Consider the following 22157-nt stretch of genomic DNA (forward strand, 5'->3'; position numbering starts at 1 on the left):
AGTTAAGTGCAAACGAGTTGTGGTAATAAATTGTGTGCAGGCCAAGATTTGTGGTGAGCAATTAGTCAGCCTTAAATTGAAATAGAATAAGCCTCAAGTTACGAGACGTAGGCTGTCATAGCGCGTGTCGGAATATGTATGTACAAATGAATGAATATGTATGTAAGAGTCAAGGTATATCAAGACATACTAAAACGAGTCAAAATATATGTTTGTACAAATGAATGACTGAATCAATGAATTAATGAATGCTGCAACTGGACCAAAGGTAACTAAACATACGTTTGGTGGTGAGGCCATTCGAGGAATCTGGAGGATTTCATCAGCAGCACCTGATCACCACAAGGTGCGGCTGCAAACGAACGTCTATCTTGGATCAAGGGGCACGCTATTTAAACGTGCAGGTAATATTTGTATCCCTGCTGAGCTGCCTGCGCGCTGGGTTTGGGACAGCCACATAAAACCATATTCGTGAAAAGCCGACTTTACGGCCATCCAAGAAATGAGATGGACAAAGAAAAGGAGAAAGAATATCAAAAGTTGTGACATTTGCCCCTTGATACTCGTTGGAAGGGTAGATCCTTCCAAATCTTATAGTAGCGCGACGTGATAGACCACGTCAATGGATTTGATATATCTAGCGCCACAATGGCCACAACAAAATCTTGGCAGAGTAGGTACTAAATAGTATATATTGGGAAAGTTGTAAAACACTTGCAACTAAGCAAGAAATCCGCTAAAAAATACAAAGTTCTTATAAAAAACGTTTTTTGAAATAACTTCTCAACAAAAGCTGGACAAGCCACAATTTTTTCCTGGAAAAACATGGACAAGCGAACGAGATATAGTTTTTTAAATTATTCGTATATCTAGGTGCCAACTACACAAAGCTAGCGTATGGGCAGGGGACTATGCACATATCAGCTTCAGCATCCCCCAAATTTATGTAGCAGGAAAATTTGAGCAACTTTAAGATGTTACCAACGTAGAGGAGTTGGAGCAGTGTAACAACTTCTTAGCAAAGGCACTGAAAAATGCGTACAGCAGACTTTGTACTCGGAGAAGGGGAAAAAATTCCCCCATGGTTAAGTTAAGTTCAGCCTTCTTTCAGCGCAGGTAAATGACGGAAAGATAAAACTGCTGGGAAAAATAACGAGAGCTGTTGAGGATATACAAACGGGAAATCAGCAGGCTAAATAATGTTTCATTGAAAAATTTCTGTGCTCACATAGAATGCTCCAGAAAAACGGCAAGACTGAGGAAAGTCCTATTAAAGGAGGTACACTCCAGGGACTAATAAAATTGGTTTCAGATGGAATATTCCCTGGTATGTTGAAGGTGGCAGGTGGAACGATTGTATATTGGTTTAGAAAAATATTTGAAGATTGCAGGAAACCTCACCAGTAATCTTAGAGAACGGCTCGAGTAGCCTTCATACCGAAAGCGGGAAGAACACTTCATCTGCACCCTAAAAACTACAAGCCTATCAGTTTGGAATCTTTTTTATAAACGAAGTCGTATATGAATGAAGCATTATTTTCTTCAGCACAACATGCCTACGACAAAATCAAATCAGATGATAATGCATCGCACAAAATGGTCATGAATATAGCGAAAGCTCTAGAACACCAGAAATATGTCTTAGGGATTTTTGTTGACAATGCCGGGGATTTCAATATTGCCCGAGACGAGCAATCATCGTTAATCTGAACTCGATTGTAGCACATACGGTCTTAACTAATTGGATCGGTTTCATGCTGAGCTTCAGAATTATCACGTCCGAATGGGGTCTATGCGGGGCCACAAAATCGGTAAGCAGAGGAACGCCGCAATGTGATTTGTCATCACCAATGCTGTGGGCGCTGCCCACCAACCAATTGCGCAGGCGTTTCGACGGATAATCAGCCAAACTCACAGCGTATCTGGATGACAATTTAGTCATCATAAGCGGCATTTGTCTACTAAAAATAAGCTCTCTAAAGGTTCAGCCGCTTCGGGATGAACATGACTGAGAAGGAAAAATAACATCCCTAATTGGACTAAGCCTAAGCTTGGAGACCCTACAAAAATAAAAAATTAAATACAGTGCAAAATATATAAGAAATATACTAACTACTACTATCTAACTATAATAACTACCTTCTAGTTGTCGTCGAAGCTTATGTGGGAGATTGGGCGAATGAAGCCTTTGTAGCACTATATGCCGGCATGAGGACGCTAGGATGCACGTGGGTATTATCGCCCAAATTCTCACATTGGATATTTACGGCAATTGTCAAGCCCATACTATAAGGTCCTTGTTTGGTGGACAGCCGCACAAAAAATTACGTTTACCAAAAAATCTGAGGGGATATGCAAATTATGAATGATTTGAATAACGGGAGCCCCGAAAACTACTACCAGACAGCGTAGTCAAGCGGCGAGAAAATTAATTCATCACGAAGTATCCTGAAATGCAAAGGGGCTAACCTAGAGGCATGCGCTCGTTCGACTATATTACGCAAAATGGTTTATGTATAATTTGACCAATAGTTCGTCATCAGTTACTGACACTCTCACTTCGTCGTAGTCGGGTGGTGGAACCTACTGCATAACCACAGGTACTAGGGTATCCAATTCGCCGCATCTTTCGCTATTTTGTAATAAGAGGAATCGATCACTTCCAACGCCATTGCCGTTCCTATTGAAAGTAGAGGCCATTTCCAAAATTTTATTTATCTACTATTTTGCTCTAATCAGATCTAGTTATTATTATTATTATTATTAGCGGTCGATGTCCTGCGACCTTTATTTAAATATATTGTGCTTGACCTTTTAGCTTATGTGAAGGTTTTTAATGTATTTAATTACCTCTTCTAGGCTTTTTACTCCATATCCCGAATGGGTTAAGGGTCTGTCTTTCCAGAGCGACTCACACGAAATTAATGTGAACCACATTTTGAGCTCACTTAAGCGACGTTTTTGTGTGATTTTATTAAGGTAATATCGTAGACTACACCGCGTCGTATAGTACCCAGTGAGAGTTTGTATTTCTTCTAAGTTTAGATTAATGATTTTGGCTGATACTCTCGCTGCTGTGAATATAAACAATTTGACTTATTTTTGCGCTGGATATTCAATTCAGTGTTCCCTGAACTGCTTTGTTCCTAGGTTCTTATAGTTTCCCTAGTGTGTATCTTTATGAGTCGACAGAAGGGCCATGGGCTATAGAAATCTGGGATTCAAAGCTTTATATCTTCAAAGCCCCCGCAACACAATTGGCAACCTCACCTACGCGAGGGGAATGCTGTTGCAAATATGAATGTATGATACATATTTAGGATGCGAGGCTCTGGCGACCGCAAGTTCCTCATGCAACTAGGGGATGGGGAAGGCGGGCGTTATGGCCTAGAATGTAGTTATATTAATTGTTCCAGAGATGGTCGTGGTAATACCTTAATGGTGCTTTGTTACCTGAACGTACAGGTTCTATATCCGACAAAAGACTATCAACATAGATAACACTCCCAAAAATCTTTGAGGAGTTTCTTTATCGTTACTATAACAACAACAACAACCATAGACAGCAACTCAGCTTGGCCAGATTATCTGCCAGTTCATTACGTTCATGACGCTGATGTCCGGAAACCCATCCTAACAAAACCTTGTTTTTGGCTCCCAAATTATTTGGGACTCCATTGCATTCATTCATTACCTAAAACCTCTTGAATAAGACTGTAAGGTACGTAATGCTGCCTGGCTATATGACATAATGAGGATAGCTCTCGAGGATGAGCATCTCCGTTAATTGTAACTGAGAGATTGAAAACAATCAGATTAGTGCATGTGGGTTTATTTGTAAATAACATACAGTTAGCTCGTAGTTAGCTTCTTTTCCTGCTAGGCTGCTACAGAAGCAAGTACGAATCAAGTAAATTTCTCTACGGACAAAGCAACAACAAATAGTGACAAAGACAATTAACTTTTTAAACAATCTGAGTGTAGGTAGGTTTCTGGTAATTTCTTAAACCAAATACAAATGAGGTTAATGAATGCAACATACAACATACGCATCTACAATTGAATCAGAATCAGAAGTGTATAACAAATTTGTATATGAGATATTATTGTATAATAGGTCAGGTTTTTCAGTAGTTGGTTAAGCTAAGCTTAAACTATATTTGCTTAAACTCTAGTCAAATTTAAACGCCAGTTAAACTTCTGAGTAGTTTTTCAGTCACAGTTTAAGGCCGCCTTTAGGGTAGGCTTTCTTGTGCGGCAACATTGGTTTTTATACCCAGCTGTACTTGGAGACAGGGTATTATAACTTTGATTGGGTAACGGTTGGTTGTACAGGTATAAAGGAATCGAGATAGATATAGACTTAGACTATAGACCATATATTAAAATCAGCAGTATCGAAAAAAAATTTGATTGAGCCATGTCCGTCCGTCCGTCCGTCTGTCCGTTAACACGATAACGGATGATAACCACGCCCACTTTTTATATATATAGCATTTTGGAAAACATAAAAAACCTAATTATTTAGTAAATAATATACCTAGAATGTTGAAATTTGACGTGTGGACTGATATTGAGACTCTTGATAAAAATTTGAAAAAAAAAAATTTTTAATCGGCGTGGAACCGCTCACTTGTGATAAAATCAATTTTACAAATATTATTAATCATAAATTAAAAATCGTTAAACCTACCGTAACAAAATTCGGCAGAGATGTTGCCTTTTTATAAGGAATGCTTTGAAGAAAAATTAACGAAATCGGTTAAGGACCACGCCCACTTTTATATAAAATATTTTTAAAAGGGACGTGAACGAATAAAATAAGCTATATATTTGCAAAAAAGACCTTTATATCAATGGTATTTCATTTCCCAAGTGGATTTATAACAATAGATAGGCAAAACTTTAAATTAAAAAAAAAATGAGCGTGGCACCGCCCCTTTTATGACTAAGCAATTTTCTATGTTTCGGGAGCCATAACTCGAAGAAAAATTAGTTCAGAATAGACCATATGTATATGTATTATTGCGCAGCCCTGTAAAACTATTAAGCACACAAAACCAACAACAACAGCATTTCAAGTGTACAGCTGGGTATGTAATGTTCGGTTTCACCCGAACTTAGACTTCTTTACTTGTTTATTATCTAGATAATTTGTAGATACGGCAACAGATGAATTTGGTTACCCAACAAACATGGAAAAACAATTCCTCCAGCGAAATATATCTAGTTCCGAAGGTGTTATCCAACATTATTATTTAATTATTCTTAAACCAGATAGTTCTCTAGTTGATATCCAACTTCATTCTCCAATCACTATCCAACCATTGAGAAATTTTGTAAAATGTATAGTTCTCGAATCTCTAACGTAGAAACCTTCCTTATTTTCCATTTGAGAGATTTTGAGAAATGTACAGTTGTGAAATGAATATTCAACACATTTCTCCAGCTAATATCCTACATCGGATATCGAGTTGAGGTGGAGTTGAAAACAAAATATCAAAGGAGGTACCACCAAAATCTACAGCTGTTTATTGTAATAAATAAACACCCAGTTGATAGCAGTAATAAAGTGGAATTAATCAAAAATATATTATATATATCTATTTTATTTTATTTTCATGAAAATACTGTGGTATGGAATCTTACATTCGAGTCCAGTTAGAGAACCACAAGTTGGGAATTAAATTTTTTCAACTTAAGTAATAGCATTTTATATTTTATAAAAACTTCCCTCTTTTGCAGACTATGTTTTGATTCTCCAGTTGAGCCACTATTCGTAACAACTCTTGAGATTTTAGAAGTATGCCTAATTATCAACATGAGCTCTAATGGTACACAAGCCAAAATGCTTGTTGGGTATATTTAACGCCATTTCGAACGAACGCAAATAACTGATAGGTTAACTAGGGTTTAACTTTGCCAGATCGGCCGCTTAAGCTCAGCTTAAACTTCAGTTAAAGTGGACTGAAAAACTGCAGAATAAGTTGAAGCGTAATTTAACCGACAAACTGAGTTGAACTTGTACTGAAAAACCGGGCCTAAGTGTATGTGTGTACGTTACAAGGACATCAATATACCACATACTAATAAATTTTGCATTCAATAGAACAAACCGGATACATAGAATGTAAGAGCTTTAAGTAAGTAAGTACAAACTGAGTGAGAGAAGATAGAATTACGAAAGAACTGGCATGGCTTGAGTTGGAATAACGCTGAGTGGTTGCTGAAAGCGTAAACAGACACAGGAAAGTATATTTTAACCAAACGAAATAGTTTCATAACCCTAGAAAGATAGCGTTATTTTTTTACCCTAGAAAGATAACGTACTTCTGAGAGACGTGTTCAAGTTTAAGGACCCTAAAGACATAAAAAAAAAATTATATTTTTTATTTGTTTTTTTTTTAATCATTTATTTGATGAATATATATCATGAATAGAAGTACTTGTTTTAAATATTTAAAAAAATATATTGTTTTTAATATATTAAAAAATAAGTTTGGCTTGTCTGTGATTTGTCCTTTCAAATAAATTCAAATAAAATACATTTCTTTGTACTTCAATTGAATGAATAAACTGTTTTAAACTATACTTAAAAATATTAGCTAAAATTACCATTTTAGGCAAAAATTACATATAAAATTTGTAGTCACGTAGTAGCCGTATTTTTAAAAAACAATCGTATATATTTCAGCAAACAAAAAAGTTACTACTGAAAAACACACCCCACTGACAAGTTGGTAATGGTAACTGAGAAAACTGAGAATGAGAATGTTCTCTCCTTACGATTGTGGGAGACTGAGAGCAAAATTAAAACGACGTACGTCTCACAGATGTACGTTATCTCACTAGGGTTGAAATAAAGTAAAAGTTGCTTATACCATGCAACAAGAAGATATATACAAAAGACATAATAAGCTAATACAAAAGTGCAATTGCTTTAATTATTTAATAAGCGGAAATGCAACATTTAAGATTATTTATGCAACAGCCAAAGTGTTGACAATGTACCATTGGAGCAACTGAGAGTATGCGTTGCAAATGGATATAGTAATTGATACAGTAACAGGAGCAGTGAATGTAGAAATGTATTTCGCTGTAAAACTAATTTTTTTTTCTCGACTACAGCTTCCATATACTTTTTCCGTCAACTAAGTGTTGTAACTACCATCAAAGTCAACAAACAGTTGACGCCACCACTCATGTAGTAGTCCTTGGAGATTTTTTATATAAAAACAAGTAAGGAAGGCTAATTTCGAATGTAACCGAACATTACATACTCAGCTGCCAAATTACAGCTTGCAAAACTTTTAAATTACCTCCTTTTAAAAGTAGGCGGTGCCACGCCCATTGTCCAAAATTTGACTAATTTTCTATTCTGCGTCATAAGGTCAACCCACCTACCAAGTTTCACTGCTTTATCCCTCTTTGGTAATTAATTAACGCACTTTTTCGGTTTTTCGAAATTTTCGATATCGAAAAAGTGGGCGTGGTTATAGTCCGATTTCGTTTATTTTAAATAGCGATCTGAGATGAGTGCCCAGGAACTCACGAAGCAAATTTCATTAAGATACCTCAAAATTTACTTAAGTTATCGCGCTTTCGGACAAACGGACTGACGGACATGGCTAAATGAATTTCTTTTTTCGTCCGGATCATTTTGATATATAGAAGTCTATATCTATCTCGATTAGTTTATGGCGTTACGGGGTACCGTTATGCGAACAAAATTAATATACTCTGTGAGCTCTGCTCAACTGAGTATACAAAATTCTGATATAGGACGCTTTTCAAATGATTTCTTATATGGGGTGACATATGGTCAACGACTATAAAGTCAATTGACTTTGTGACCAATCATGGACGGTGTCGAGAGAAAATGAGATAGCTCTTGCAGTGTTCAAGATAATGAGTCATAGTGATGAGCTGTTTGAGCTTTATGAGCAGCTATGACGATAGTGAGTTGAATGAAAATCCAAAGGTTGCGCTGGTCATTTATGTGAACAAATGAAGCCGCTGCCGCTAAAAAAAGTACTTTGGTCGACATCGCATCGTGGAGGCAAAGAAAGAGGGAGGCCTCTTCTGAGTTGGGAGAGGCAGTTGGAGGAAGACTTGACCTGCCTTTGTGTTCTCAATTAGTGTCAGGTATAGCGAAATAGGGATAGCTGGCGTAACTTGCTTGATGACGAGTTAGGAAGAATAAAACTATTATATCACACTGTAACTTCCGCCTTTGTAACAAATTTACCATTGGTTGCAGTGTCTTTAATATATGCAAATCTGGAGTGGTTCTCTGTTTGCTACGCTGCCTCTTTTTGTTATTGTGCTAGCATAGTTCATATTATTGCATTTGCTAAAAGTTTGTTTTCATTTGCTCTCATATGTATTTGTATAAACTCTGTTGATTTTATTACATACATATGAATTTAACAGTGGGATATTGTGTGTGGATAGTAACATACCGCAGCATGTGCTGCATATTTTTTCGCAAAATTGTTTTTAACATTTGCATTACAATGGTAGCGGCGGCGATTTAATTAACGCACAGAGGAAAATGTACATTTGCCGACTTGCCTCTGTTGCAATTTCATACGCATATTCATAAATATTTAAACAGAAAAACGTCAACAGAGAACGTCGTTCCTATCATCGTCCTTGCACTGCAGTACCGTCACACGGTAGTCAACCATTTGCTCAGCTGGTAGTGGCATTCCTTAAAGTCTTAAGTTCCTTGCTACAATATTTTATAGAAATAATAAAAACTTTGTACGTATCATCTCGAATCAATGTATCAGCGCCATCGGATCCACCGGCAGCATCGGGGCCATCGCCCGCATCAGTTTCACCGCCGTCATCGCCACTATCGCCGGCACCTTCGCCACCGGCGTCAACGTCGGAATCGGCGCCACTGGCGGCATCAGTGCCATCGGCTCTACCCGCAGCATCGGGGCCATCGCCCGCATCGGTGCCACCGCCGTCATCGCCGCTATCGGCGTTACCTCCCATATCTTCGCTGTTTCCATCCGATCCGTCGCTTCCACCTAATGCGTTATTTTTGCCTTTTTTTCTTGTCCTTTTTGTCATACCCGCCCTACTTCCTTTTCTCCGTCTTCTTCGTCTTCTTCTTCATCTTCTTCTTAATCTTCTTCCTCGTCTTCTTATTCTTCTTCTTCACCTTCTTTTGCATCTTCTTTTTCTTCATCTTCGTCTTCTTTTCCATCTTCTTCGTCGTCGCCTTCTTCTCCATCTTCTTTTCCATCTTCTTCTTCTTCTCCTTATTCGATTTAAAGAGATTCCTGTGCTTATAGCTGCTATCGTCTGAAAATGATTCTAAGTCAGACTCAACTTGTATGTTGATCTCCTTGACCTCGGTTGGAGTATTATCAACAAATGGTTCTGATAAAGATACAACCTCGGCAAACAATGAGTAAGCCGAAAACGGCTAAATTTTTAATTTTCTTGGATTTTCAATTCCGGTTGAAAACGAAAACTGTTGCATTAATGGAAATGTTGGGGCTTTTTATAGTGAAGTTGTCTGTAGAGACATATAGCGGATAATCTTTCGACTCGCCATATGAGAATAACATTAAAAAATTTTTTACGAAAACTAATACTTTGAAAATCTCGTACGAAATTTGATTATTTTTGCTTATGGATGGCGGGAACTAGAAACCCTGACGAAAAGTAGTAATTTCGTTTTCCGACCGAAGAAAACTACCAATTTATTTTTGTTTTCGTAATCATTTACATGTTCTAGAGTTTTAAAGGAACGTTGGGTAATGAAATTTATTGCAATAGCTCAATCTGGAGATGTTAATGGAAGTGATTGTTTGTCTTTATTATTAATCATTATTAACCATAATAATTTAGGGTTGAAGCCCAGGTGATTGTGGCTATAATTAACGCCAACTGCGAGCACCACGATAAATCAGGTCTTACTCCACCTATCTTTATCACCCCAAAAGTGGTCCTCAATCTTGGCTGAAAAATGCAGGTGTAGAGACACATTTTTTTCTAGCCCGGAGCTTCTTCAACCATACGCAAACCATACCCTTACCAACGAAAACTATGAGCCTTTATTCGCTAGCAGGTTGTGACGATACTTTGTATTCACAATTTGGTCCATCTAATTTATTAAGCGATTCCCTTGAAATTCGGTACAGAAACTTTTAATTTCACTTCCCGGGGCCGACCTATTGTAAACAAATAAGTGTTTGATGCGATTTGACTCAGGATTTTAGAAACATTTCCTTCCCGACAGTGGAGCAGGGGTCGACCTATTCCAAAAAATTAAATTTATGGTGCAATTCGCTTCGAATTTGGTACAGCGGGACCTCTTTGAATAAGACAGTATTTGAGAAATTTTCATTCTGGGAAGTGGACCGATCCGTCTTAATATATAAATTTCTTCTGTACGTATGTTTTTAACTGCACTTCTCCTAAACGACTGGACCGGTTTTGATGAAAGATTGTGTGTGTGTTTAAATGGATTTGAGGATGATTGAGATTCACGGTTAATTTTTCCGGGAAGTGAACCAGGGGCCGACCTATTCTAAAAAATAATTATGGTGAGAATCTTTTCTTTTCTGGACAAGAACTAGAGACTAACCCATTTAGATTTGGTACAGGCCTTCCTCTTAACAAAGTTTTATATATGGGACACTCTCTTTCCACAGGATCAGGATGGTGCCATTTGTTTAAAATTGATTACTAAGGCGATATTTTGGAAACTTTATCTGACGAGCCAATTTTAAAAATCATAACTGCGTTGGTTTCGTTAGGTTTCTAAGATGGCTAATAAGTGGCTTTATTTCCAAACGTGGACTCATTTCTGGGATACATGTAGACCAAATGTGCATGAAATGTTGTAATGAGGGTTAAACATCGGGAGGTGGTTAAGAAGAAGAACGAAAGGGAAAAGGCGATGGGCTGAAAAAAGAAAGCGAGAGATTGGGGTTGGAGTTGTAGACCGAGAGAAAAAGTTTTTCGAAAATGGGAAGGGAGACATTCCATTACCCCTTCCAACAATTTTTTTTTAACAATTTTTACACGTTATATCTTTAAGCATATTAACCTTCACCTATATTACAAACTCAATGAGTGAAATAAGTCGAAGGCTTACAAAGTGAGTAGTGCCACCCTTCGTCCCGATCATTACGAAACTTTTTCGGTATCATTTTGGATGGGATCAGCATACTTTTTCATATATTTTTGTAGGTGAATTATGATTTCAATTTTGGAAACTTTCCTATAAGGAACCAATTTCAAAACCGGTAGTTCAACACACATGTTTTTTTAAATTATGAGCTTTCATGCACCGGGAAAAGCAACATCAAAATTTTAGAAACAAGTTTTTCAATTAGAAGACAATTTTTCAAAGCGTGTTTCTCCCTCGGTAGTGTTTGGCAAGCACTCCGAGTATATTTCTGCCATGAAAAGCTCTCAGTGAAAACTCATCTGCCTCGCAGATGCCGTTCGGAGTCGGCATAAAACAAGTAGATCCCCTCCCGCCAATTTGTAGGAAAAATTGAAGAACCACCACGCAAATTGGAAGAGAAGCGCGGCCTAAAATCTCTTTTGACGTTATCGCGCTTTACGCTTATTTATTTAATTCCCGTATTTTCTTTAAAATTTTTTTTAGCTAATTGATGTTTTGCTCCTTTGTTCTATGAATAGTAACCCCTGTGAAATCACTTGATTTAACATAAAAATGCATAACTTCAACACATAATTACATTCGAAGTATGTGATGTGTAGAAGATTAATATATGCAAAAGAAGGCAATTGGGAAAAACTTTACAACAACTAAGGCATGACGTAGCGGAATGCGTTTGTAACCATTTCAACTATCGTACGAGTGCGGGTTCGAATCCCACTCCCGGGAGAAAAGGCTTTGAAGAGATTTACAAGGTATAATCGAAACAGCTGTCGCCTTGTCCGTCCTGATGTCACGTTGTTTAAATTTTTCCCAAATTATTTAATAAATTATAAAATTAAAAATTGCTTGAAGTAAATGTTTTCATACATTTAAAGCAATACGGACAATCCCCGATTAACTCTTACAAACAGTTAACATAAAAATTAAATGTTTTTTTCTTTAAATTGGAAAAAGCTGTTTTGTACTATTCACGTAAGCGTGCTTATCAGATTATGAGCTCATTTAGTTCAGAGATTATTTTTAGACATATAACTTGATAAGCAGGCCAACGTGAATAGGCCATATATTATATTTTCTCCTAGCGGACGGGGACGGCTAGTAATAATATAAATAACATAATTGAATATTGAAAACTTTGAAAAAAAAATAAGAAACTCAGTGTGCGTATTAGTTTTCGTCAGCCATAAAGTAAAACTGCTAGTTTTTGTCAGACCTTACAAATCCAGTGCTAGTTTTCGTATACCACGTCAATTTTGTCTGTAGACAAAATATAACTAAAAGAATGAAACTCACTTGAAATTTGTTCTTTTAACTACAAATAAGGAGAAGTTGAATTGGTAAACAATACCTTAAATCAACTTAAATACCTAATATTTTCTTCAAATTAGAACTTTTTATTGTTAACAATGATAACAATGATATTTTAGTTGAAGTACAAAACAGCAGCTTATTAAATTTAAGCATATTTACACGTAAGAATAACACCTTTATAAAAATTATTTTGTATCCATGCTGTGTTTGTTTTTTTTTTTTTTTTGTTACGTGGAAGGACCGGGTTGTTAAGCCTCGGTGCTACTCTCTGTAGCAGCGAGCCTCTCCGAGTGTAGGACTCCCTTTCTTTTTCTTCATGGTCTACCCATTAAAATCTAACCTCCCACGGTCCGCGCATTTTCCGCACCTGGGACCGCGTTTAGTATAACTACTCTCACGTTATTGGGCTAAGCAACCATCTTGCCGTTTAGCGAGGAGAATATTCCTTGCATATCTGCTGACCATGTCCCATCTGTCATTTCCGCAGGTCATTTTATGGATGACACTGCCCGGGGATAGGTCGCCTAGTGTTACTTCTACTCTTCTTCGTTGCTGTGCGAAGTGATCGCATTCGAAAAGGGTGTGGCATACGTCGTATATGAGCCCACAGTATAAGCAATTCGGATTTTCAACCTTGCCCATCCTGTGGAGGTATTCCCGGAAGTAGCCGTGGCCACTTAAAAACTGTGTCAGGTAGAAGTCGACCTCTCCATGTGGCCGTTCTAACCATGGCTCCAGCTCGGGAATCAGTTCCCTGGTCCACTTGCCTGCAGTGCTGCAGCTCCATTGCTGTTGCCAGCGTCGGATAGAATCTTTTCGCGCCTGCGCGGCAACAACATCTCTACGTACTTCTCCTCGGAGGTGGTAAATTGATTTCCTCTCCTCAGCGAGAAGATGTATCGGTATGGTTCCCGCAATAACAAGAACTGCGTCTGCGGATACCGTGCGGTAAGTTGAGGCAATTCGTAGCGCCCCTCTGCGTTGGACAGAAGTAATAGCTGCTCGGTACTTTCGGAATTTCATTGCATCCGCCCAAATTTCTGCACCGTAAAAGAAGAGTATAGAATCCGAAGCGGAAGCAAGCAGCTTTCTTATACATGGCCTTGGCCCGCCTGTGTTTACCATTAATCGACTTAAGTATCCTATGGTCCGTGCAGTTTTCTCACATGCTCCTTGAAAGTGTTCCGAGAAGGTTAGTTTGCTATCTAGCCTCGCCCCAAGGTATTTCGTGGAGCTGCGTGTTTGTACTTGTTGTTCTCCAACCATCATATTCGTAATGGTGGGAATTCGTCTCTTCGTGAGGATTACGATCTCAGTTTTCGCTGTCGCGAGCTGAAGTCCATGATCACTCATCCATCTGTTTACACTGCGCATTACTTGGTTTAATTTAAGCTGCGCCAGCTCGCAGTTCCGTGCTGTAATTACGGCAGCCACGTCGTCTGCGAAAGCGACAAGAAAAGCACTCTCTGGCATGTGCAAACGAAGGAGGCTGTCATACGAAGCATTCCAGAGGTCGGGACCTAACACCGATCCCTGGGCTGCTCCGCCTGTTATCCTCACCTTTCTCTGACCTTGGTTTGTTTCGTACGTGAGCCAGCGATCTTTTAGGTAGTCCCCTAATATGGCTAGTAGATAAGGAGGTACCTTGAAAGAGTGTTTCAGCGCATCGAGCATATCGTCCCACCTGACGGAATTGAAGGCATTTTTCACGTCCAGCGTGACCAGTAAGACAACCGGCCTAACTTGGTGGCACGCGGTTTCGGCTTTCCTTACCGCATTTATAACCTCGGCTATGGCATCTATTGTGGAGTGACTTTCCGGAACCCATGCTGCCGATGGGACAGACCACCTCCATCCTCAATGGCTGCTATCAGCCATTGTTTAAGGAGGCTTTCCATCATTTTCCCGGCCGTATCGGGCATGCATAATGGTCGAAAAGACGACGCGGAGTTCGGGTCTCCCTTGCCTTTCGGGATTAGCACGAGGTGCGCTGTCTTCCACCTTGTAGGAAAGATCCTGGCTTCCAGGAATTTGTTATACATGTGCAACAACAACTCAGGACTGCTCTTAGCAGCCAGTCTTATTGCTTCAGCTGGTATCCCATCCGGTCCTGGCGCTTTACCGGGCTTCATTCTGTGTAGGGCCGCTTTTAGCTCACCTTCACTGAACGGCTGCACGTCGTGGCCTTCGTGGGTGACGTGGTCACCCTCTCTGCTTGTGCGAGTGAGGAACAGAGCATCTACTATACTCCGCATCTTTCCCTCATCCATCGTTTGGTTCGGTGGGCGGAATTTCCCCATTACTATTTTATACCCTTGTCCCCAAGGATCACGATCAACTTCTTTGGAAAGCTTTTTCCAGCTATGAAGTTTGCTTTGCTTTATGGCGGCACAGAGAACCTTTTTTTCTCTTTTGTATGCCTCCGCATGCTCTAGCGCGTCAGGCCTGCTGCGTGCGCGGGTTGCCAGCCTTCGCTTTCTGTGGCATACCCTGCGTAGTTTGGCGATTTCGCTACTCCACCAGTGCACTTGTTTTTTACCTCTCCTAGGCCCTTTTCGTGGCATTGAGGTCGTGCATGCGTTGTTCTACCGTAGCGTTCGCCGCTTCGGCACTGTCGACTATCTGTCGTGCGCTCGCTTGTACAACAGCGGAGAACTTTGCAGCGTCAACCTTAGAGGCGTCCCATTTTGTTTTCATACGGGGCGGTCTCTCTGTCCGACTTTGCCCTGAGTCATTAAGATGGAAAGTGATGTAGTTATGGTCACTACCCGTGAGATCCTCCATCACCCTCCATCCAGCCGCCTTTGACAGCAGGTTTTCCGATACTAATGTAATATCAGGGATAGAGTGTCCAAAGCCTGGTCGCCGATATGTAGGGGTCGTGCCGGTATTCAGAATGACCAATCCGAGTCGGGCAGCCATTTCTAGCACTAGCCTTCCTCTGGAGTTAGCCTGGGGCATTCCCCACTCAACAGCCCTAGCATTGAAATCTCCAGCGACGACCACGTTACCGGTGTCCTCACGCAAATCGTCTTCGATTAGTTCTAGCTTATCTTTAAACCCTTGAATTGGATCGTTTGGTGACAGGTAGCAGCTCACTAGTGTGGTGTGCGCCACTGTTACGCGTACGTAGCCGTTTCCGACAACACGGCTTCGTACGTGGGCGCCAGCGTCTAGGATCCAGATCGCAGCAGCACCTGTTGAGTCTACGTGCCAGTCACTCCTGACTCTACAAGGTTCGCTGATGATGGCATAGCTGGCTCTGCTTTCAAGAACCAATTGGTCCAGCAGACTATCGGCTAACCTTCTTCGGTTCAGGTTGCCTTGGATGAACCTGGTCACTTGCGCGCCTGTTTGGCCTTTGCGGCAGCGAGTGCCTCCCTGAAGGTGCTGCATGCTCCAGACCCGGGAAGGTGGTCGACATTCTCTGACTGGCATAAAAAGCACTTTGGAGTTTCCGTGCAGGCCGAGGCCTGGTGGCCACTCTGTCCGCACTTCCAGCAAGCACTGCTTCTATCAGGGCCTTTGCAGTCTGCTTTTTGGTGTCCGTAGCCTAGACACCTGAAGCATCGCTGCACGTCTACCCTCTGTCTAAGCCTGCAGATCCGCCCTTGGCTAGTAAAAGGACGCCAACAGCTTCGTCCACTTCAATGGCTGCCATCTTCTGTTCACGCTGGTTTGCCGAGAAAATAGACACACGGACCTGCCCCGTCATTTCCCCTCCAGCAGCTTTCCTAACAGCCTGGGCGACTTCTTCGGCGGTTGCCAGACAGTTCATGCACAGCACCTCTATCCGCATTCGCCGTGTAAGCTGCCTGGTCTCGCCCGCTTCTCCAACAGCGCTTCCTATCGCTTGGATGAACGCTGATTTATCGTCGCAACGTGCAGTTTCGATAAGTACACTCCCAGATTTGGTTTTTCGGACGGAGCGTATGACAGTCCCTGTATCTTCAGGCCGAAGCTCGCCCCGGATGGCTCCTACGACTTTGGCGTAGTTCTTTCCCTGGGCTGGTCTAACTACGAAAGTTGCGGCCCGTCTGTTTCTGGGCTTGCCTTTTCTTTTTGCCTTCTTGGCTTGCCCAGGTGGTGTCCTTTGTGCTTTCTCAAGGCGTGGTTTGGCTTTCCGGTTCCCTACGGTCGTCCAGGCCTCGCCCGAGATTGTCTTCCCAGAACCCTCATCGCACTTTTTCTTGGCCTCCGAGGCCCCCGGTTGCGAGCCAGAGTTCGTTCGTGTTCTTTTGTTCCCACGAGTCGCTTTCGGTTCTGTGTACTCTGCGCTTTTACCCTCTAATAAAGAGCGCATGCGACTCAGTGTCTCTTCAAGTTGTGCCATGCCGTTCTTTATGTCCATCGACACATTTTTCTGTTTGGCCGCAGCAGCCTGCATGCTGCGCAGCACAACTCTTGCATACTCGAGGAGGTCAACTTGACTTGTCCTCCCCGGTGTTGCACCGCATACGGAGGTTTCCCGCCCGTCACTGCCGTCACCTTGCTGTCCAGGGGTAGATGGGGTGGCATCTACTTTCCTACTGTTTTCCCTAGCTTTTGTCCCCCCTTGCGTTCGTCGTGGGGTGTCCCTGGCCATTGCTGACCCGCCAACTTGTTTCTCTGCTGGTGCTATTGTCGCATTGCTAGCGGCTTTTAACACCGGCGATCGGAGCACCTTGCTGCTCCTTTGAAAAGCGGTTACACCGCTATCATTAACCTCGTTACTTTTACGCGTTTCAATTGTTTGGTTCATTTCTTTTCGGTTGGGTCTCCGCTCCAAGCCGCTATCTCCGCCCGATGTGCAGTCGCCGTTTTAGATTCCCGTGGTTATCTTTGCATGTGCAGGGAGGCCACGCGAGGGTTGACACAGGTCCTTATGAGAGTCTGTGTTCAAGGCCAGAATCCGGCGTAAGTCAGGAGTCATCTTAACTGATCCTGTACCACCAACTTAATGGTGACGTGGCTTCGAATGTACTTGGAGACCTGCCAAGGTTTTAACGAGACGGAGACGAAGACGATATTAGCCCACCAGCCGTTTCGACGAGGTGTCACCCTCGGCTACTAAGATGGTAGAATACCGTCCACGCCAGCCCATAGCAATCTTTTCCTTAACATTTTCCAGTTGTCGCCGTCAGGATCTTACTGGGCTCGATCCTGAGGATGCTTATTGAAGTTTTAGGGCGGCACCCACTCGCCCTGCCACCAAGATTCATTGGGCATGTGTGGCCTTTTGCGCCACGCCCTCCTCTATGGTCGCTCTTGGCCGGGGACTGCTTATTGGTTATTCGCAGCTAACCTACTAGAGGCCGTTCACGATCCGCCACCTTGTGACCCCGGTGGAGCCCTAATTAAAATATCATTGTTAACAATAATACGTTCTAATTCGAAGGATATAAGAATTTTTTCAGTTGGTGTAAGATATTGTTTGCCAATTCAACTTCCGTTTGTTTAGATATGTATGTATAAAAAAATTTCAACAGAATTTATTTCTTTTAGTTATCTTTTGTCTACATAAAAAATTTTCCGTGAAAAGTAGAGTTGTTTTCCTAAGTCTCCTGCTATTAGGATTGATACAGCTGTCAAATCTAGAACCAGCAAGTAGTATGTTATTGTTACGCATTTTCTATGGGAGCAGCAAGGAAAGCAGTCGGCATGATGTAGTGGTGCGCAGTGGCTAGTCATGTCGGCTGGGTTGGGTTCTTGCCAACCTTGCTGTCCTGCGCCATAACAAAAAAAGTTCCTATCATGCCTATTCAAATCAGCTGACAAAAAAGCGCAGAGACGACTCAAAACGCTTGAACTTCAAATTATAACAGCATCCGGCCGAACCGGATGTCACGGACAGACCGTTAAAAAAACACGGAGAAAAAAATCTAGCGCAAAAAAAAAAAAAGACGAAACTTACCGAACCGGAAATGACCGGTTACTAAACTCTGAAATCGAAATAAAAAAAAAAAAAAACGGCTGAAAATTAAAATAAAAAGCTGAAAAGGAAAGAAAAGGGAAAAAGGGCAGAATATATAGAGGGGCGCCGCGGGTGTTGTTGCGACGCCCGGTACTTAGCCCACCCTCAAAATCCATGGCCACTAACGCACCTGTATTTCGGTGGCCCCTTACCTGTATAGCCTATGCCTTCTAAATGAATGGAACCATCAGCATTACCATTCTAAATTATAAATTTTATTTAAAATTCATTGTAATACAAAACTTAGTCAAAAGATATATACTTAACTAGTATTAGGTAAACGCTGAACATCAATATTAGCGAATGGTCAATCTTCTGAAATCAACATCAAAAAAAGCTGCTCATCCTTGACAGTTAATTTGATTCTATATCATAAAAGGCTTAATCAAAAAAAGGTGTAACCTGAGACATTAGCTTAGTCTGTTTTGATATTGATTTAGTCCGACCAACGTTCCAGTATAATCCTACTTGATTGCCACCAATGCGTGTAGGCATGGCAGTAAATGCAATACAACTAAGCCTATACTAAGGCTTATTTACAAGGTTTGTAAAGAAACCCTTAGCAAAATCAGGGAAGAAAAATTAATCAATTGCGGGTGTATTGACAGTTACATACCCCTTTTAACGCTATTACAACCCAAAAAGTGACTTTGTGAAAAAAAACTACTATAATAAATGTATTCAGACTTAAGGTCTTAAGGGTTATTATTTTGTTGTTTTGGTTCAGCTATATATTTTATTTTCTTATTTATTTATTCAACGTATTTACTTATTTTAATTGTATTTATTTTATCTGATTTAGATTAATTTTAATTGTTATTTTATTTTTATAACCGGTATTTGTTACTCTCTATTATTTTATTAAACTTGATTTTATTACAGTTTATTTTATTTTTGGTATGTTTGAGCTAATTATGTTGTACTTTGTTCTGTAATTCTATCATTTTTATTTCTCACCTTTAATACCTTTTTAAATCTTGTTTTATTATAGGCAATATAAAAAAATTGTTTATTTTTCCTTTTGGGTGCATTTAATTTGCTATATGATCTTACTGCTAAGCGCCTAAAAGTAGATAAGCGAATCAGTTGCATAGAACTCAATTTACAAAAAAAAAGCTTCGATACCATAGCTTATGGTTTCAAATTATCAAATTTTTATCGACCTATTATGCAACCCCGTTTTAAATGCGGATACATGCTTAGGTATATATTCGATCTTATTTATACATAATATGTAACTTTTTGTTTTATTCAGTTTACTAAATTAAATAAACGCTAAGTACTAATGTGTGTGTGGATGTATACCGAGACGCATCTGAACCTAACTGAACAAATTTATTCATAAAATTTGCTTTGCTAAAACCGACATGAAGTTACATTGGTAACCTCACCCGAATTAAAATCAAGGTCAGCAATGCTCATACGCCCTTTAGCCTATTTGCATGAAGAGAAGGTGACATACTAGTTTCTACCAGCCGCCAGCTTCCAATTTGGTACGATGCCTACATACAAACTTAGAAAAATGAGCGCGGCAACGCCTGCTTATAAAAAAAAATTTTCTACTTTCGCTAGCAGTATCTCCACCAGAACGTTTAAAGGTAGCGTTACAAAATTCGATGGGAAGAATCCGTATTTAAGGTTGATCTGCTTGCGCCAACAATCGGGCAATGAAAGTGACACGCCTTGGTATACAAACATACAAATATGTAAGTACGTATTAATATAGAAAGGACATATGATTTGCATACCCACAAAAAAAATGCGTACCTTATGCAAGGATTGTACCATTTAAATAGTTCAGTATAATACAAAATGAGACTGCGCTGATGCTAACAGACATAAGTAAGGTTTAATTTTCGTTCGAACACAACCTTATGCATAATGCACATAAGTGGTACAAAATGAGTCTTGCATAACGTCTAATTAATCGACACTAAACGAGGCCTTCGTAAGGTTTACCGTTTATCAGTACTCCTTGTAATCGCTAAAATGATTTGTTTTTTTTTTTTTGGTGGGTATGCACGCACAAATGTAGACAATTTCAACTTAATCGGTTCTTGCACCAAGAATATTTTAATAAAATGTTTTAAAATTTCATGTTTCCATTAATTCCAGGTTTAGGTTGATTGAAAAAAAAAATTTATATTAAAGTGTATAATACATGTATTTGTTCTACTACTTGGCAGCGACTCACCCGGTAGGCTGATACCTACTTAGCCGGAAAGAGACCGTACCGTGGACCTCTGCCGCGTAGTTACTGGTAGATGTTGTTGCCGGTTCTGTGTTTTTGCCGGTTATGTGTTGTTGCCGGTTATGTGTTGTTGCCGGTTATTATGGCTGGTGATGTGGTTGATTTGGTTGTTATGGCTGTGATATGGTTGACCTGGTAATGCTGGAAGCGCCGTGGTCAAAATCGTGACGCCTGCTACGTTATTTGGGTGATGCTGGGGAAAGAAAAGAGCAAAACAAATGGCGTTTATGGTCACTGCGTGTGGCATATATTTCGCCCGACAAAGCGACTTCGGGGGGTAAGTTATTACAGCTTAATTTAAGGGGGATGGTGAGCATTTACTGGGGTTAGGAGTTTGGTTACCCGCTATCGTGCACTGTTCTACTTACTTGATTTTATGTGAGTTGTGATGGTGGTGGTGCGCGGAATTGTGGCGCTGTTGACGGCATCAGCGCGCTCTTCGCGCGCGGTGTTGGCGCTGCTGATGGCTGCACTGCTCGGGGTTGACGCTTGCACCACTGTCCACGGGTTTCTGTTCGACCTCTTCCACTTCTCCCTCGCTGAATCGTTTATTTAAGTTTGCAGTAAAACGGAGTACTGCATCGATTAAACATCACTTAATTCTTATGTTTTCATGCGGAAATTTGGCAGTTTTTTCTTTTTTTCTTATTATTTTCCCGCTGAGCTAATTATTTGCGTCTCACCTCTCCAGCAGTATGCACTTATTTATGTGTGTTATCCAGCTACACACTCCGTCTAGATGATACACTCGTTGTAATTGAAGTGAAGAAAAGACGATATGCGGTGATGTACCCGACGACGACGCTGGCGATGCACAAAAATGGCACCGTATAGTGAAGGAAATTCTTGTAAAAATAAACTCGGACACGACGCACTATATGGATCCGTATTGGATATCTAAATATTTTCAGTTAGAATTGACGGAGGTAAAGAGATCTAAATTTTTCTCAAACTATTTACCTTTCTTTGCTTGGGCGTTAGTCGTGGTGATGGCGTAGTATCAAAGCAAAAGACTTCTCGTCAAAAGTGCTCTGCCAGCATACAATTACCCGCGCACACGCAACACCATATAAAATTTGTCCACCAATCAGTTTTAATTATTCGTGCACACTTGTAACCGTAGATTTACTGTTTATTTCACAATAAATGCACTATTTTACACTTGTTCTGCTAAAATTGGCTATTAGTCTATCAAAGTTCTTTTTTTTTTTTTTTTTTTTTTTTTTTTGAAGTCGCCTCGTTGGAGGAATTCTAACCGTTCGTGTTCTCCTCACTTTTTCGAATGCCCAGCCACGCCGTCGTGAAATTTTTTCAGAAAATTTTCCATTCCATTATAGGGATGGAAAAACGCAGTTATCTAACTGTGGCGGCCATTATCGAATGGTTCAATGTTATGGTTAGCTCATCTCTGCAGCATTATACATGTCGCGTTCCGGCTGTCAACCCTTTGTGTTGATGTTAAGTGAATGGAACGTAGAGAAAAC

The 22157-nt window shown here is 40.4% G+C and overlaps 1 protein-coding gene and 1 long non-coding RNA gene across 2 annotated transcripts in view; one reads left to right on the forward strand and one right to left on the reverse strand.

Annotated features, from left to right (window-relative positions):
* Pdzd8 (PDZ domain containing 8) overlaps positions 1-22157 on the forward strand; it is a 521733-nt gene that overhangs the window by 261617 nt on the left and 237959 nt on the right. The gene's annotated exons all lie outside the window — the stretch shown is intronic.
* Positions 20540-21962, reverse strand: LOC137249152 (uncharacterized). The gene is made up of 3 exons (XR_010952263.1): positions 21634-21962; positions 21042-21570; positions 20540-20866 (listed from the first exon to the last, which is right to left on the reverse strand). It is a non-coding gene; the product is annotated as an uncharacterized lncRNA (long non-coding RNA).

This window comes from Eurosta solidaginis, chromosome 4 (assembly GCF_040869045.1).
Source record: "Eurosta solidaginis isolate ZX-2024a chromosome 4, ASM4086904v1, whole genome shotgun sequence".
Lineage (NCBI taxonomy): Eukaryota > Metazoa > Arthropoda > Insecta > Diptera > Tephritidae > Eurosta > Eurosta solidaginis.